General features: G+C 35.0%; 1 long non-coding RNA gene across 1 annotated transcript; it reads left to right on the plus strand.

The window, feature by feature from the left end:
• Positions 1-4,166: 4,166 nt before the first annotated feature.
• Positions 4,167-13,557, plus strand: LOC127466980 (uncharacterized). Its single transcript, XR_007902922.1, has 3 exons — positions 4,167-4,251; positions 12,115-12,183; positions 13,480-13,557. It is a non-coding gene; the product is annotated as an uncharacterized LOC127466980 (long non-coding RNA).
• The last annotated feature ends 5,455 nt before the right edge of the window (positions 13,558-19,012 follow it).

Consider the following 19,012-nt stretch of genomic DNA (forward strand, 5'->3'; position numbering starts at 1 on the left):
CCTTCTTCTTTTCTTGGGAAAGAGAACCTATCAAAAAACAGGCCTTAGCACAGAGCGTTCACTTTGCTGAACCAATGAATTAGAAATTTACATAGGAGAGAGATGCAAAATCAAGTGTGAACCAGATGTATAGCTAAGCACACTATGCTGAATGTTCTGCATTTCCTGATGTGCATAAACACATTCTTGTCATTGTTAAACATATGAAACTGTCTCCTGCAATGCTCTTGGGTATCTCTAAATGAGACACTGAGCATAAACACAACAAAGCTCATCACAACAGTGCACATCCATAATTTCAGAACTATGCCAAGTTAAAAGCCAAACCATACATCTTTTTTTCAACCAAAAGAGCTGAGCTAAAGTAGAAATATTTCCATCTATATTAAACCTGTTCTTATAAATCTACACTAGATTATGATATTTGAAGAGCTTAATATGAAAGCCCTTCAGTGAACTTCTTTGTGTAACTACATTTCTGACCCGATCTGTAGAGTTCTCACCTTAAAACACAAAGGTGGAATTATGCTGTCATTTACTGGTTTTACACAGGAGAAGTCAGTTTTTCATTTGGTAATGTAATCTGACAGTCTGACAAAAATATTGGAAAAGGAATGATATCTATTCAGCTCTTGAGGGAGTCAGAACTGATGGAAAAATAGATACTTTGAAAAATTTCATAAATGGGAAGCTCGCTCTCAAGTAACATACCATAGACTTGTGTCATTCCTAGTCACTGGAATCTCTTTTACTGACTTCTCATGACACCACATCAGGTCCAGAAAATTGACCTATAGGTTGTCTCACTGTATATATATAGCTGCACAGGAATAAGACATAGTTTTCAACTGTAGCCAGAAAGATTCACCTCCTGTTTCCAAAAGGAAAACAAGTGCATTAATGCACTCCTACACCTGTCCTTCATCCCTCACTGGGGGCTTGTATTCAGACTTAACTTAGTTCTATATACAGAACCTCTTCCAAAAGGAATATCACCAACTATGTAGGGTTTTATTTAGACACAGTACACTTAAGTACATTATCTCTTTGGAAAAGTGACTACGAAAAGTTCAAAACAATTAAGTCACTATATCCTCACTGTCAGTGCAATATGATAAAATAATAAGATTTTATGGTAAATTTTGGTTGTTCTAATGGATATTTAATCAAGGCTCCTGCCCTATAAAATAGAAAGAAATGAGGAAACATGGGCTTCAAAGTGCAGAGCTACAATCATTGGACTTTTTCTGTATCTTTGCAAAGTTTTCCTTAAAAGTAATGCATTATGGCGTTACCCTAATTTCCACTAGGCTAGATCAAACAATACAAAGATGCCAACTTTAGATGTATTAAAGCTAAGGCAGAAATTGGGAAGTCAGTTTCACTGGATTAAATCTAGTAAAGTGATTTACTTTACTAGATTTTACTAGATTTACTTTACTTATTTTTCAGATTTTTTATATCACTTTAGTCCATACTAAACCTCATTCTATTTTTTCAGCTGAACCATCTTTGATTACTTCACGAGGATCTTGTCCCAACTGTAGCGAGCAAGTACACAAAATTCAGTTTTATATTTCTCTCTTCTCTTAATAGGATGATAATTCTCCTTTTCTGCAGATTTCAACTAAAAAAAAGATTATTTATATTTATATAAAGAAATGGGAGTGTGGGTGAGGTTTTGTCCCTTTCTATGTTAATCTGCATCATTTTAGGAGTATTATGTCATTTAATTGTAAAACATTCATTCATGTAGAACTTTGTGAAAGCAATAAAAGTAATTGTTTCTGAAAGTAGGAGGCTTGCTCTTACCTCACATATGTTGAGTAATGACCTCACAGAGTCTCATTATCACGTGTAAGAGCAGTAGAAATGCAGGTAGACTTCAAACAAAATCAACCATCTACCACTGTGTGGCTTTTAGTGAACTGTACATTCCTACTAGGTGTTCTTCAAATTTATTAAATTAGTGAACTTATGAATCAAATATTAAAAAGAAAGATTGCAATGTCTTATCAACCCAATTCAAATGGCAGCTTAACAACATGTAGAGTTGTATGTTATACATACACAGTATATGTTATAGTAGTAATGTTGGTTTGAATAGTTAATTTCATAATATCTCTCCTGATTTTGAAAATGTAGTCAGAGGCTTTGCTTGTCTTTGAAGAGACTTCTGCCAAGTAACTTGATTAATTGTAAAAACCTTCTGCATCATCAAGAATTCTTATGATTTTTTCTCTTAAAATTTGAAATTTGATGTCTGCTGATTAACCTTCCTCTTTCACTTTCTTTTTAACTGTCTTGTTACAAAGCATTATTTAATGAAGAACAGGGAGTTATTAAAAAAATTCAAAATTATAAGGTCTTCCTAGATGTTTTTTTCAATCTCTGTTTATTCCTAACATTGCTGTCTGCTGTATCTCCATTTTTATATGTTTAAAATAGGAGTAATAATATTTTCATATTGTAAAGCTCCTTGAGATTACTGATGTGCTTGTCTTGGGACTTTCTCCCATGCAATTCCTAAATATGTAACTCATACACCTTATCCTCAGTCTTTTGTTGAGTTGTTTTTCCCCATCTGGGTATTATAAGTGTTTCTTTTTCCCACAATTCTGTTTTTCTTATGCTTTATATGTCTAAGCACTCAAGCAAAAAACAAATATATTTCTCTTTGGTTTTGAAAGTAATATATTTCCCTTTGGTTTTCATATAAAATATGTGAGTCTGCACTTCATAATTTTTCCCCAGTAGAAAGTGTAGATTTTGCTGCTGTAACACTTTTTGCCTATGTCAAAACAAATTACTACCCAAGGGGAAGTACTGGATCCTGCACCTGGAATAGGGCAACCCTGGTTGTGTGTATAGACTGGGGAATGAAAGGCTGCAGTGGAGCCCTGAAGAAAAGGACCTGGGGGTCCTGGTCAATGGCAAGTTGAATGTGAGTCAGCAGTGCCCTGACAGTCAGGAGGGCCAACCGTGTCCTGGGGGGAATCAGCAAAGCATCTCCAGACGGTCGAGGGAGGGGATTGTTCTGCTCTGCTCTGCACTGGTGCAGTCTCGCCTTGAATATTCTGTGCAGGTTTGGGCACCACAATATGAGAAAGATATTAAACTGTTAGAGAGTGTCCAAAGGAGGGCAAGGAAGTGAAGGGCCCCCTAAGTGAAGGGTCTTGAGGGGAAGCCGTGTGAGGAGCTGCTGAGGTCACTTGGTGTGCTCAGCCTGGAGAAGAGGAGACTGAGGGGAGACCTCATCACAGTCTACAACTTCCTTGTGAGGGGAAGAGGAGGGGCAGGCACCAATATCTTCACTCTCATGGCCAGTGACAGGACCCAAGGGAGTAGCCTGAATTTGTGTCAGAGGAGGCTTAGGCTGGATATTAGAAATAGATTCTTCACCCTGTGGGTGGTTGGGCAGTGGAACAGGCTCCCCAGGGAAGTGGTCACAGCACCAAGCCTGATGGAATTCAAGAAGCATTGGAACGACACTCTCAGGCACATGGTGTGACTGTGCAGGGCCAGGAGTTGGACTCAAGAATCCTTGTGGGTCCCTTTCAACTTGGCATATTCCATGATTCTGTGATTCTGTGATTTGTTCAATTACAAGAGTACTCCAAGGCCAAACAATTTTTAAAAATGCTATTTACAAGAAAAAAAATAAATCCTTAATCCTTTTCTTTTTTATGAATATTTATGTCAATCTTTATTCCAGTAGAACTTTTTTATCTCACCTTTTGGAAAAAAGGTTAACCTTCCTGAATAACTTTCACAGGTAGAAAGGTAATATGAAAAAGAAGGATTTTGGAAGGTGGTTAAAGATGTTTCAGAAGTTAATGTAATTCCACTTATTGAAAGAAAATTTTTTAAAAAGAAAGAAATTTATTAATTAAAAGCAGTTCTTTCTTGGGAGAGTAGAGAATAATGACTAGAGCGTGTTGTCTTAATTATGAACACAAACATTTCTGGTTAAAAATTTTATCGAGTTTCTTACTCAGAAACATTAAAGAGGTTACCATTACTTTTAGGAAGGAAAAGGTTGTGAAATAGGCAACCTACTGCAACCTTTCTTCAAATTTCATGTGGAAAGAGACCACAACAAATCAACTGTCATGAAGCAGCTGTTGTGGGACATCATGTTCCTACTTTGCCAGTCTGCATGTATTCTCTGTCAAAAGCACTGGCTTACTTCTAAACAGTCTATGACTTCTGATGGATTTTAAACCCTTGAAGAAATCATTTTGTATTCAAGTAAGTGCAGTGTTGCAAAAATCTTTTATTTGGAGTAGGATTTATATATAAAAGGTTCTTTAATTGAATATATATAGATTCAGAGTATATAAAAAAAGATTCTCTGACAGGTGGGTAAAAGCAAGTAGATTAAAAAAAAATCAAATTTAATATAAAGTCCTGTAAGTTCTCAATTGCAGCATATAGTAACTGTGTGAGCAGCATGTGAAATTTAGATAATATTTAAGATAGTGTTTTTCAGCTCTAGAGCATTTCATAGCTTTTCTAAAACACTGCTGTTACCCTTTGCTACATCACTGCCTCTTAAAACAGTATAAAATATTTGAGTCATCTCATTCCTTATACACTGGGAGAACTGTATTTTATGGTATTAGTTGGAAATTTTTTAATTCATCCTGTTTTCTTGCATCACAAAACTCCATACGGACTAGCGCGTTCAGTATTGTTTGATATGCTGCAAGCTTGCCAGTTACAAAAATTAAACCCTAAATATTTCAAAAAGGAATCAGAATACAACATTTATAAACAGGAAGATTAAAAGAGACATTTATTTGGGCTCTGAGTAAATAAGACTCATAGTACAAAGCTGCTTGATGCTCACAACCCTTTAGAAAATGAGGATAATTATGTTCTAATGTAAAGGTGCTTTTCTGGTTGTTATTGTTTGTGAGAAGAATAATCTCCAAATAACACAGTTACAGCAAATCAAGTGTTGGATCACAAACAACTGAACCTGGTCTGTGGTAGGGTTGGAGGAAGACAAAAAAGTAGTCAAAGAAAATGCTAGTACCTCAATAAATTTCTAACTAACAAGGAATATTAAAATAACACAGAATCATCGTCGACTAATTTGGGAATAAACACAGAAATTATGATCAGGAAGCTAAAGTTCTAAGTTTGAAGCAGCTACCCCACTAGATGTAGGGTAGTTACAAATTTTAATTAGTTTGAAGTACTTATGTAGAATCATATAATATGATCGTATGACAAAACAGAATGTTTTTCCTGTTGCCCCGAAAAGACTGTTATTGTAAATATTCATACAAAACATTCTTTTTAAAGTTTTATAATGAAGCATTTTTAATTTTTATCTTGCATTGCCTTGAAGGAATTACTGAAAAACCCTACAAAAGAATTCCCTTATGTCTGTTCCCTCTTTAAGAAGCCAGTGAAGTTAAAAAGTTGAGTTGATAGATTTACTTCAAGGTGATATGATAGTGTCAGGAACATATTAGCCCTCTTTAACACTTACAGGATGTTGAAGTACTGTTGAGTCATGTCTATTAATTCATAAATTTGTTACAATGAAGGTAAAACTGTCAGAATAAATGAAAGTCATCTAATGGGAGATGAAAATGTCATCAAAATATCTTAATAAAGCACATTTAACAACAAAAAGAAAAAAAAAAAGAAGTGCCCCGTAATTAAATAGTGAATATTTTAAAAAACAATACTTTTAACCTGCCTAGGGTTAACAAATTATGTGAAAACAATTTAAAAAAAAGTCTAGGAATTAGTTATTGTATTATTAAGCAAAACTATGTTCTATTCCACAATCTGTGAATCTGATTATAATTTGTGTAAAAGACCAAAGAATAGAAAACAGAGAAAATACCTTACATTAGACAGAGTCTCTATGAATTAATCCTCTCTATATATATGCACATGAACATACACATGAATGAGGGGAGAAAATTGAGAAAAATATATACTAGTTTAACAAGATATTGATTTTTTTTATATAAAGAATTTCAGGGAGAGAACAGTTGTCCCCTCATGACAATGTGTTTGTTATTTCTTTGTAGTTTTGCAAGTCTACAAGCACTCATCATTGACATTTCTGGGATTAGCAGCAAATGTTTTTCATAGTAAAAAGACAGTTTGATTCTCACAAGACAACGTTACTAGACTCTGGGAATTGCAGCAAAATACTTCCAAGAGTAAATCTTGAAAATTAGAAACAAAAAGACTGTGCAACATCTTTTTTTACAAAGATGCAGAAGATATTCATGCTGGATCTTGGCACAGGTGTCAAGGGAAAAAAAAAAAAGGATGATGAAAGATAAAATAATCAAATACTTGTGATTTCTCCAACAAAACCATGGCTGAGATTTTGTTATTTCTTCATCATTTGTTGTGGTGCTTGTTTAACAACCCTGGAATCATATTAATTTCTGATATAGGTTGCCTTTTTACTGAAAAAGTAATATCGTGTCACTAGACATAATTTTACTGTTCTGTTTCATACATCATAAAATAGAAATGTTAACAGGGATGCTCACTAAAGACAAGGCAATAATCTTGTGATCAGGTCAATATTTATCTGTTGCTGGAGACAAGAAAAAAAATAAGTGGAGATTATAAATATTAAAGAAATTGATTAAAACTGCAACATCTGTTTGTAAAATGCAAGGTTGAATCTTTCACTCAATGCTTCTTGGATTGAATAAAAAACTCAAAACTGAATCAAAACATTATTAGCTTTAAGTAGTATTTTTTTTAATTATTTTTAAAATGATACTATGTAAAATTCAAAGGATTTGAAAGATGGATATAGTTATGCAAAAAAAAATCAAAAAACCAGTGAACTCAATTCAATGGTATGCTTTTTAAGTAATGGAAAATCAGGTGATACCTACAAGATTTGGGTTCTGTCTAAACCTAATTCATAATTTATAGCAAACATAGCAGCAGGGCAACTAGCTAATAATTTTTTGCTATTTTTTATGTTTCAGTGTTTTTATCTGATTTCGCTGATATATTCTTAATGAAGTAATCAGTCATTGAGTCCTAGTGCAACATATGAATGAAAATTAAAGTGGTCAGTAGAGCAGTTTCCAATTTGCTACTTAAAACAAAGATTTATTTGGATAAGAAACTGCCCATCCGTGCCTCAGGAAAAAAAAAGAAAAGACAAAACTAAATGTTCCCTTTGAAAACTGTGCCATTGGTTACTCGCTTCCATTGACATTTGCTTGTTTTTGTTTGCTTGTTTGTCTTCGGTTTATTTCTGATATTTTCTGTTCTGTATACTTTTTCGTTTAATATAGGTTCTTTTTCTCTAATGTGACACCTGCATATAGTTTCAGGGATCAAAAGATATGTATGATGGAGAAAGCAGTGGTACCAAAGAACAGCAGCATGGTTCTCCTGGTTAAGATACAAATATGTGATCTGATATTCTGTGGTAAATCTAAGGTAAATTTGAAAGGTCATGTAGTGGTGAGCAGGTTTTGACTGGGATAGAGTAAATTGTATTCATAGTAGGTGTGTGGGACTGTGTTTAGTATTGTGCTGGAAACAGTGTGATAAGGATTTAGCTATTGCTTTAGCTATTGCTGAGCAGCGATTACGCACTGTCAAGGACATTTCTACTTCTCACCCCACCAGCGCAGGCGGGGACAGAGCCAAGACAGGTGACCCCAACTGTCCAGAGGGACATCTCACATCATTTGGCTTCATGCTCAGCATATACACTGAGGGAAGAAGGATGAAGGAGGTGACATTTGGAGTGATGGTGTCTGTCTTCCTAAGTCATCATTATGTGTGATTTTTATTTTAACCCCGAAGTTTTATCACTTTTACCCTTCTGATTGTCTTTTCCCTCACAGTGTGGGAAGGTGAGCAAGCAGTTCTGTGGGGCTTGGTAGTTGACTGTAGTCAAACCACAGCACATGGCTATCAGTATCCAGTGGTTTGAGCTTCTGAGTCTTTGTATCTGGACTTGATTTCTACCATTTTATTCAACTTTGGTAAAAGGCAAATAGTAATTGTACTTATTATCTTCTTAAGAAAAAGCAGATGAGCAGGTATCCAAGAAAGAATTGTGATGTTCAGCTCTACAATTCCTACTATTAATATTCTGGTTTACACAGAGAATTGTAAAATACTCCTATCATTTACCTACTGATTATACCAAAGGAAATAAGACTTGACAGTAATGACCATAATGAAGCTTGTTAAAGTGAAAGAGGAAAGTCTGTTTCTGAAATTCTACTTTCACCATTCACTTAGGTAACCTAAGTAACCCTTGTTGCTTCTGATCTTCACCAAAGAATAGGGCTCCATTATAGTGCAATGGAGCATTTGTACACATCTAGTTCTTTAAACATGAAAGATAGTTTGAGACCCTTTTCCTTGTTTGTCATTTTCTGAGAAATCATAAGTGAAGATGTGAATATCAGTTTAAATTTGTTACAGTATGAATTTGAACTGCAATGGTTTAAGCCCTCATAAGTAGAACTCAAAAGAAATTATTTCCTCATGCTCCAACATCCCATGTGAGCTTTTCAACTACTGCTGAAGTAAAATTTATTTAAGGATGCACTAGAATAGACTGGGAGTTTTCACGATGTCACTTACTAAGTCTGAGATGGTAGACTATAATTAATAGATGAAGGCAAGTAAGAAATGACTTCTGAGCATCTCCCTGCTGAACTGATTCACCTTTACCAAGTGATAATATGATAAAGGTTGAAAAGTTCTGGTACAAGACAGAACACGCAGAAATGTTTCCCAAACCATGACAAACAAATGACTAACATAGATGAGTCACGGGGATGACTGCAAGACAGCTGGTGCCAGGGCTGAGACAGGGGTCAGGGAAAAGGGGGAAGATCTCAGTGGTATAAACAAGATACTGCTGCAGCCTGATTCAGTGCAGAGCTTGTCTTAAGTGGAAGCTTAATGCAATAAAATTTGGATTTTCATAACCATAAAAACCATGCTATGGTTTTAGTAACCATAGTAACAATATCCAAAAGCACATAAAGACTGAAAAATTTCATTCTAGTATTTGTTTGCAAATTAACTGAACTCACATGAACCTGTTTGCAGGCTGAGTCTGAACATAATGGGATTCTGGTTGAGATGCAGGTTTCGTGATAGGTGAACTTTGAATGGGAAGCTTCCTAGTGAGAGATACCGAAAAAAGATAAAAAGGGTTACTTTTATGTGCAGACAGACTTTGGTCTACAGAGCAGAGAAAGCAGAACAGGCAAAATAAATTCAGTCAATTAATTCAATGCCTTTATTGGCCACTGGATTATATGGCTTTCACCTTTGAAAATATCTGCTAGAATCATTCTGGTCCTGCAATGTCTAGCGATTTCTGAGCACAAATCATTTTCCTGAGAACTGCACCCAAAATATTCCTTTTGCATTTACCGTACATTTTCTTAGTACAATGATGAAACAAACATCATTGTATAATTTTAAAAAATATAGCAGAAAGCTCTAGCTGAATTTATCACATTTTCCATAAATTACTTAGACACGGAGAAGGTAATCTGGTCATGCAGTTTGATGCATGAGAAAGGGGACACAAATGTAAGATATACATCTCAAAGGAAGCAACCAGATAAACCAGACAGAGCGTTCTTCTAATTCTGTAAGGGACTATATACATCCGTATCTGTGACCATGCTGATTACCAATGGCTTTAACACACAGTTCCCTGTGGTAGAAAAACAAGTTTCCTATTTCTTGGTGTCCTGCTCCAAGAATAAATTTTACTCACTTGTTTTCTCTTTATTTTTGAATGCTATCTAAATATTTAGCTTGTTTTGTATTCTTATATATATTAAATATATTATACATACTATTATATACATTATATATATCACATCTTCGTATATATAATATTGTATATTAATTTTAAAATAACATTACTGTAAAAGAAATAAAAATATTTAAAAACTCAATACAAAACAGCATTTAATACAAATTTCAGTAATAGAGCACAAAAGCACGGTGAAAAATACTTACAAAAGAAATTAAGAAAAGAGATTTTTCTGTAACTTTGAAATTAATCCTAAATATAGTGTCAATGCTGTGAGATCTATTTAGGTCTTCCTAAAAAGGAAGTCTCTGTATCATGGAAACAGGAGAATTTACAAATACAGGTTATTTAATGTCTATTACAAAGAAAACCACTAAACCTTGCTTCTTGATAATTACCCTAGGAATAAAATACAAGATATAAGAAAAGAAAAATACAACAATATCCATTCTATGTTCCCATCTTTATTAGTATTCACAAAAGTTAAAATAAAAGTAGGGGAGGGGAAAAAAATCAGCACAGTGCTAAGCATACATCTTGCAAATTTCTCTGACATAATTATCACATTTATGTAAACCATAAAACCCCATAGATTTTAACTCAGTCCTTCAAAGGCAAGAACAATTGCACAACGGTTTTGAACTGTGGGTTTACACGAGTCAATGGGAATTTCAATCAATTTCCAGGAAGGTAGGGTTCATAAGGCCAGAGAAACATTGGTAGAAAAGACCACTAGTGGTCACCATATCCAGCTTTTTTCCCAAAATGGGACTATCTTACAGTATGCTAGAGAGGTAAAGTGTAGTCAGAAAAAGATATGAGTGATTTCATTACTGTGTATGAATGTGTAGATTATAAATACACATACTGTATACAGACTGTAAGCATACTACTGGTAGGAATTATGAGATTATCATCCAAAACCTCCTGACTCATTTTACAGCCTTCTTTCAGATTTTTAAAAATTTCTTATTTTACTCCCTTTTGGAACTATTTTTAATGGTAATTTCCTGTAACTGAACTATAAGTGGAAGATTTCCATTGACAGTTGCTGCAGGCAAAAAAATATTTGGAAGCAGTTTTTCAAAAAAAATTAAACATTTACGAACACTGAAAATCTGTCATGGTTCCAAAGTTCCAAAATTAAGAGAATGAATTAAAAAATAATTTTAATGGAAAATTACTACATAAAAAGTTATTGAATGAAACATAAAAAAAGAACTAATGATATGCATAATTATCTTTCTAAACTGCACTCAAATTTGGTTCAAAGTTTTAGCTTTTCTCCATGACTTATTGTTTTAAGTTGGAAATCAGGAGAGCCTAAAACTCTCTATTCTTGTCCATTTTCTCTCTTTCATCATGTGCATTTGTTTGCATAATATAGAAGAGCAGCAGGGCAGAGTAATTACGGCAATCAGTCTCCGAACACATTAATCTGCTCTAAACTGCGGGGAGTAAATGATGCAGAAAGAAATCCAGTAGCGAAATATTTCTTTTGTTTGTGGCAAATCTCATACCAAGTTTAAATCATGCAAGGGCAACTTGTAATTTATTTCATGGTTGCCTAGGCATCAGCAATTAAAATACCTGGTAAAAATGTTTGATTTGAAGAGGCTTATAAAGCCTCTAGTTTATATAAGCTAATGAACACACTATTGTAAACAATAACAAATACTCTTCTTTGTTTACTCGCTTGGAGAATAATCCTTGTTAATAACTATATTCTTCCAATAGACTGTAGCTAAAGGTTTCGAACAGGAAAAAGGATTTTTATTTCTTCTTTTGTTTCTTATTTTATTTCTTACTCTCATTTCTTCTAGGTACTTCTCATAAAAAACTTCAAGTCAGCGAGAGCAAAGCTAAATTCATTTACGAAAAAAAAATTAAAACCCACCACACAGAGATTAACTAATGAAACAATTTCAGATCCAGTTGATGGATTTTCATTGAATTTTTGGTGAAAAAGAAAAAGTACAGGGAGTTTTTTAAATTTCTTTTTCTTCTATTAAATATTTTGATTTGAATTTATCTTCATTAAACCTGTAAAAAAGAGACTGCAGGAGGGGGAAAAATGTTTTATATCAGAGTTTAAAATATAAAAAATTCCATGAAATTTTTTGTTCGTAGTAAACCAAATTACTTTGCAATGTCCTTAGTTCTCTCATTCGAAAACAAAGAAACAGTAACATTTTGTGCAATGTTCAACTCTCTGTACTCTTAAATATCATCCCTGCCTTTAGATGTGCCGTGAAAATGTAATTCCATTACTGTGAGTGATTTTCTTTTCTTCCTTTTTCTAGAAAAAGGGCAGCATATTGTCTTTAGCTATTCAAGTCATAACCCAACAGAGCATCGGGTGCAGGATTTAGGTGAGTCTGTGCTGAGATTCTGAGCATGGATAAAAAAGGACATACTGTATGTCTAACTTGGGAGAAGGCAACACTTCCTGCTGCCATCATTAAAGCCAAATAACCATGTCTCTAATGAAGTGGACCACTGAATAAAAAAATATAGTAGAGTAAAAGAACACTGATATTAATGTTGCTTTATCAACCATTGAATGTGTCCTGTGTTTTCTAAATATTTCAGAATTCTGAAAATGCTCACACTGAGCTAGTTATACATACAACTCATGTACAGGCTTATATGACTTCTATTATATGGTTTATAATAAGTAGCTTAGGGGAGGTTGAGCGCTGTGTGTTCTCTCCAAATAAATCTGAAATTTCATGCTTACTTTATTTTAATTCATGTTTTATTAGGGATTTTTTTCTGAGTGTTAAGGACTTATATAAAGTATTTACATGTTTATCATTGTTTTGGAACAATCAATTGACTTCATCCTCCCTCCCAAAATAAACTGAAACAAACAGAATAAGCAACATGCTATTTGGCATTTGAGAAGCTTGACAAGAACTGGCAATGTGCATTTGCAGCCCAAAAAGTCCATCATATCCTAGGCTATACCATGTGTGTAACAGCAGATTGAGGAAGTTAATTCTCCCCCTCTACTCTACTCTGCTAAGACTCCCCCTGGAGCACTGCATCCATTTCTGGGAGGCACAAAATAAGAAGGATATGGACCTGTTGGAGTGAGTCCAGAGAAGGGCCACAAAGGTGATTAGATAGCTGAAGCACCTCTCCTATGCAGACAGGTTTACAGAATTAGGTTTGTTTAACTTGGAGACGAGAAGACGACAGAGAGACCATATGGCAGGCTAATACTCAAAGAGGGGCTAGAAGAAACCTGAAGAGGGACTTTTTACAAGGGCATATAGTGATAGGACAAGGATTAATGTCTTTAAACTGAAGGATGACAGGCTTAGATAAGAAGTCTGTCCTGGTTTTGGCCAGAAAAGATTTAAGATTTTTTTGCAGTAGCTCAGGGGTAGTAGCTGTGGGTGTGCCTAAGAGGTTATTTGATTCCATCATTGCCATGGGTCGGGTAGAGGAACTCTCCCTTTGGAGAGGAAAGGTGTCCCTTTCAAGTGAAGCAAGTATGGTAGAAGGAGCAGTGGGGTGGGGCCACGTAGGGTCAGGTAAGTATTTTGCATGTAAATCACCCTCTCTTTGTACACTCTTGCTATTAGTACTGTTGTTGTTGCTGTTTCTTTTCTTATTGCTGTTTCCAGTGAATTGTTCTTTTCTGAATTCGTGATTTTCAGCTTCGGTGCCTCCAGTTCTCAACTCCATTCTGGTTTGGAAGTTTCCATGGGGGCACTGAACAGGGGAGTACCATTCCTAAACCATGAAAATGCTGGAAAAAATCCTTCACTGTGGTGAGGCAGTGAAACATGTTTCCCAAAGAAATTGTGGATGGCCCATCTCTGTCAGTGTTCAAGGCCAGGTTGAATGGTGCTTTGAGCAACCTGGTCTTGTGGAAGCTATCCCAACCCATGGCAGGGGAGTTGGATCTAGATTATCTTTAAGGTCTTTTCCAATCCAAACATTCTGTGATTCAGCGAACATTTTAACAAGTGAAGACTGTGCCGCTTAAAACTGATATGTGACTTTGATAAAACTGTTGGTTTCCTAAACAAAGGAATATCGGTAATACTATCTAGACTATGATAAACTATTTAATTTGGTAATGAATATTAGACTGGAAAGTTTTAAGATTTGCATAAGAATTATTGTTTAAAAAATGAATGAAGAATTATAACAAGGGCAAGACAAGGCTGGAAAGAGTTGCAGGTAGAGTTCCTAAAACAAATATAAGCCTTGGAAAAAACTTTTAACAATTTTTAATGATCATAACATTAAAAAGTAACATTTTATTGCCATGTTTGCTGTTCACAAATGTAAAGAAACCATTATCACTGCAGAATTAAAATGGTATGATTGTGTCGAGGACTGATCAGACAAATGAGAACACTATTAAAAGCAGAAAAAAACAAACCATGAAAGAAAATGATGCTAAACACAAGAATTCTTAATTTAAAAACAACAGAAGATTTTTTTTTTTAAAGTAAATTACTTAATACTACATATTTTATTTAAAATTAGTGTGATTCATCTGCTCCCAAGAAAATATTTAATAGATGACATATCAGGCATGGTTCTTTCATGTAGTAAGTGCAAGGCATTAGTAATATGTCATCAGTAATATTTTTCACAATTCTATCACTCATATTTAAAAAAAACAAAGTGAATGCAGACTACAAATCTAAAAGATCTTCATTCTCAGAGAACAAAAAAGGACTGTGCAGAAATATGAGTGATATATATACATCTATACATCTAAGTAGGGTAAACGTGAATGGAAGAAGATATTTGAACACACAAAATATATTTGTACTGGACATTAGAGAATAAAACCTTTCTAAATAGAAGGACATTAAGGCACTAAAATATATTGCCTAGGAAAATTCTATCACCAGAATTAGAGGATTTCAGGAAGAGTCTGACAAAAATCTGTCAAGAATGATTTGGGACTCCAGATCTTGTTTTTGGACAGGGAAGTGGAAAAAATGACATATTTGGTTTCCTCTCTTGATTTTCTGAAAATTACTTTAAACAGCACATCTTTTGTTTTTAACTCCGCAGGTCAATTAACTGAGCCAACAAAAACAAAACACAAAAAATATTACAGTTTAATATATCTTTGGTTCATTCACTGTTTATTGTAGCACTTCTCTAAAATCAAGATTTACTTCTCCAAAACCTACAGAAGTGAAGGCAAATCACAGACATCCATAGCATCTTGGTGCATGACCTTCGCCTCTCACGGTCATTCCCTTACTGTAGATCATTATCCTATGATACCAGACGGTGGGTTTAATGCCACTCAAACATTTCACAGTCTAATGTACAAACTGTGTCATTTCTTTATCAGGATCATGCTTCATCTATCATGCTTTCAGCTCAAGGAAAGTGTTTGCGTCTTTCAAGAACAAAATACATTCAGGAACAGTTTGATAAAATGGTTGGTTTGTCAAATTGCTGTTAATGTAATCAGCAGTTAATGTAAGCATCAACAAGATGAAAATATCAGCAACTATAACAGTTTAACATAGAATTAAACAAGAAAGTACTATGTTTCCTCAATTCATGAAGGACATGGAGGTGCTGCAGCAATTCCAGAGAAGGGAAACGAAGCAGGTAAAGGGTCTATAGGGTAAGTCTTATAAAGTGCATCTGAGAGAGTTAGGGTTGTTTAATCTGGACAAGAGGAGGCTCTGAGATGACCTTATCACTCTCTACAAAGGAGGTTGTAACCAGGTGGGGGTCATCCTCTTTTATTAGAAAACTAGTGGCAGAATGAGAGGACACAGTCGCAAGCTGTGCCAGAGGAAGTTCAGGTTGGAAATTAGGAGGAATTTGTTCACAGAAAGGGTGATTAAAAATTGGACTGGACTGCCCAGGGAAGTGGTGGAGCCACCATCCCTGACAGTGTTTAAGAAAAGACTGGGCATAGCACTTCGTGCCGTGGTCTATTTGACATGGTTGTGCTCAAAGGTTGGACTTGATGTTTTTGGAGGTCTTTTCCATCCTAAATGGTTCTGTGGTTCTGTAAAAGAGACAGTTGGCAGGGAAAATGGAAATCTTAAACAAAAGTGGAATCTTAAACTGTGTAACAATGTTTATATGTTAGCCTGCACCAGCCTATGGCCTTAAGATCAGAAATGTTACATCATTTTATGCTGAAAGTAGTGATTGGCTGCTAACTGAACAAAAATAATTGAATCTCAAGCACAAACATTTCAAGAGTGCATTAAACCATCTGTTTTCCATCTCTGAAGAGGTATTAAATAAAATTCTACATTTCCCACACAGAGCAGCTGGTAGAAACAACCAGATATACCACAGTGTTTTACAACTCTGCGGATGGTTTAGGAAATAGTATCACAAACTTAAAACATATTTGCTAAAATTAAGAGATGAACATGCGAAAACTGACCTTTTACAGTTTATACCTAAGAGGTACCTTTATATTCTCAGTAATGATATAATCATATAAAATATCTATAGATATTTTTCTCATAGAATTAAAATAGTAATAATAAAAATTAAGATCATTGATTCATATTTTATTTGTATAACACATAGTTATGCTCCTGTAGTTTTTGCAGCTCAGTACTAAGTGTTGAAAGTCAGTATTCAGATTTTTATGTGTGCAGAAATTTACAAAGTTTAAAATTGGGATATACAATAGTAGAAGTAGTACACTGAAGCTTTTATCTCCTTTTATGAAGTATTCTCATTGGAAGATAAATATATCTTGTAGCAATGGCTTGTTATTCTCATCCCTTTTGGATTCTTACTTTCAGCTGGGAAGACAGGTTGCATGGATTCATCTTTTAATTTCTCCCATCCTGGTTCCAGGACAGATAACACTACAGTGTAGTGGCAGAGTTAATTTTCTTCCTGGTAGCTGATACAATCCTGGATTTAGGATGAGAATAATGTTGATAACATACTGATGTTTTAGTTGTTACTGAGTGGTGCTTACCCTAAGTCAAGGACTTTTTAGTGTCTCATGCGCTGCCAGTGCGGAGTTGCACAGGAAGCTGAGGAGGACCCAAACCAGGACAGCTGACCCAAACTGGCCAAAGGGATATTCCATACCACAGGATGTCACACTCAGTATATAAACTGGGGAGAGTTGGCCGGGAGGGGCCAATCGCTGCTCAGGGGTGGGATGAGATGAGCATTGGTCAGTGGGTAGTGAGCAATTGTAATGGGCATCACCTTGTCCTGGACTTTATTCCTTTTAATTACAATTACGTGCAATTATTGTTATTGTTTATTGCTTATTATTGTTTATTATTATTGCTATTGAAATTGTTATTTTTTGACATTGCTATTGTCATTGTTATCCAATTATTTTACTTTATTTCAATTATTAAACTGTTCTTATCTCAACCCATGGGTTTTAAGTTTTTTTGATTCTCCCAACTTGCGGCAGAGTGGTGAGTGAGCGAGTGGTTGTGTAGTGTTTAACTGCTGGCAGGAGTTAAACCACAATATCTCCCTGAAAGATAGAAAGATGGACCTGTGTAAAACTGTAAAAAGCAATAACAACTCAAAAGGAAATGTCAGAATCAATTAGCAATTGAAGAAAGTGAACAGTGCTCTGACTTATAAGAAGAAAAGGATCTCAGAGAAGTGGCCTTTGCAATCTTTGAGAAAAACAGACAAATGAAACCTGAGTTCTAAAGATTTTAAATGTGTATGTGCTGACAATACAGTGACCTTTAGACTGGACTTTACAGATAAAAGTTTTAAGATACTGCACTTATGGCTTTTCTTTGTATAGAGGATTCCCATTCACATTTTGAATGTAGTCTCTCATAGGCAAATGAAATACAACTTGCAATAAAATGGCCACTGGAAAGCCCATGGACTGGCCAGAATTAGTTTCCATGCTATTCTCCAAAAGAACAGAAAAGAAAAAGTATTTCAACTGCAAATCAAAGCTTTCTACTACTTTGTGCTTTAAGCAATATGAAACTGTCCACAACATTATATATTTCAAGTTCAGATACACTAAAGGTTTTATTCTGTTGCTCTCTGTTGCCTTTTCCCTATAAGTAAAAATACATCAAAGCACATAATGCCTTCTGATTTCCTAACACCTTTTAGGAGAAAAAAACTCAAATGTTTACAGTAACTATGACAAAACATGATAAATGCAAAAAACAAAATAAAAGCACCAAATAAAGCAGGGATGTTTTCTGGTTAGAATCATTGTTTGCTTGCTGGGGGAACACATGGAGTATTTTAATCCATAGCTGTGTTTAGTGAAACTAGCTTATTGTGGTTGAAGGCAGCTATTTATCTATGCCTGATGGAACAGGAATGAGGTTTAGAAGAAAATGGCCTAACAAAATGTTTTACAGGGATGGGAAAGAATGCTAAAGCCTGCTTCAGACTAGGTTTCTTCCGTGTATTTCATTATTCCCACCATTTAAATGTTTGGCAGTCTGAGGATTAAAGGTAGAAGAGTCTCCTAGACATAGTCCTGCTTCACGTCTACAGCTCGTGGTTAATTTCTTATTTGGAAAACTACCACAATAATGCAAAGTTACAACACAGGTTTAGATATTGGCCAATGGACATGTGGGTGATTTCCATTTTCACTTAGTCTGGATTCACTGCATTATCAAGAAGCAACCTTTCAAACCAACCATGAATAGAAAAGATGAAAAAGAAACCAGTTTATCTTCACATAAATGAATCTTCCCCTCTACAGTGATTACAAAGCATGTGCACACCTGGCCCCATCGTACACACTTTTTACAAAGATTATCACTCAACATGGGAACCACATAATACCTCTAAAGAAATTGTCTGTTTGATTGTTTCCAAGTGTTTCACTTCCTGGCTTTTTATATACTCAAATCAGTGTGTAGCGTTGCTTCCTGGGAGCATACTGGGTAGTGAGATCAATGAGAGACCTGAGAGGTGTAAGATATAGCCTATAGTTAAGGACCAGAGTAAGTAAATTAACTGTATGCCTCAGATCTACCTGAGCTGCTGCTTCAATGGGAAATAGTTATACATATCCCCTAGGTTATACTAGGCTTGATGGAGGAGTAGAAGAGCATAACAAGTAATAATTAATTTGTAGGTTTGATATGACACATGGTGGAGAGTCATCATCTTCATACAGTTAAGTGTTAACAACTGTGTCCCTATAGAATTTATAACATTTAATTATTTACTATTAACTTATTCCTTTTTTCGGGATATTTA

Source organism: Manacus candei, unplaced genomic scaffold (assembly GCF_025592945.1).
Source record: "Manacus candei isolate 608988 ecotype Guabito, Panama unplaced genomic scaffold, ASM2559294v1 h1tg000012l, whole genome shotgun sequence".
In the NCBI taxonomy this organism is placed as follows: domain Eukaryota; kingdom Metazoa; phylum Chordata; class Aves; order Passeriformes; family Pipridae; genus Manacus; species Manacus candei.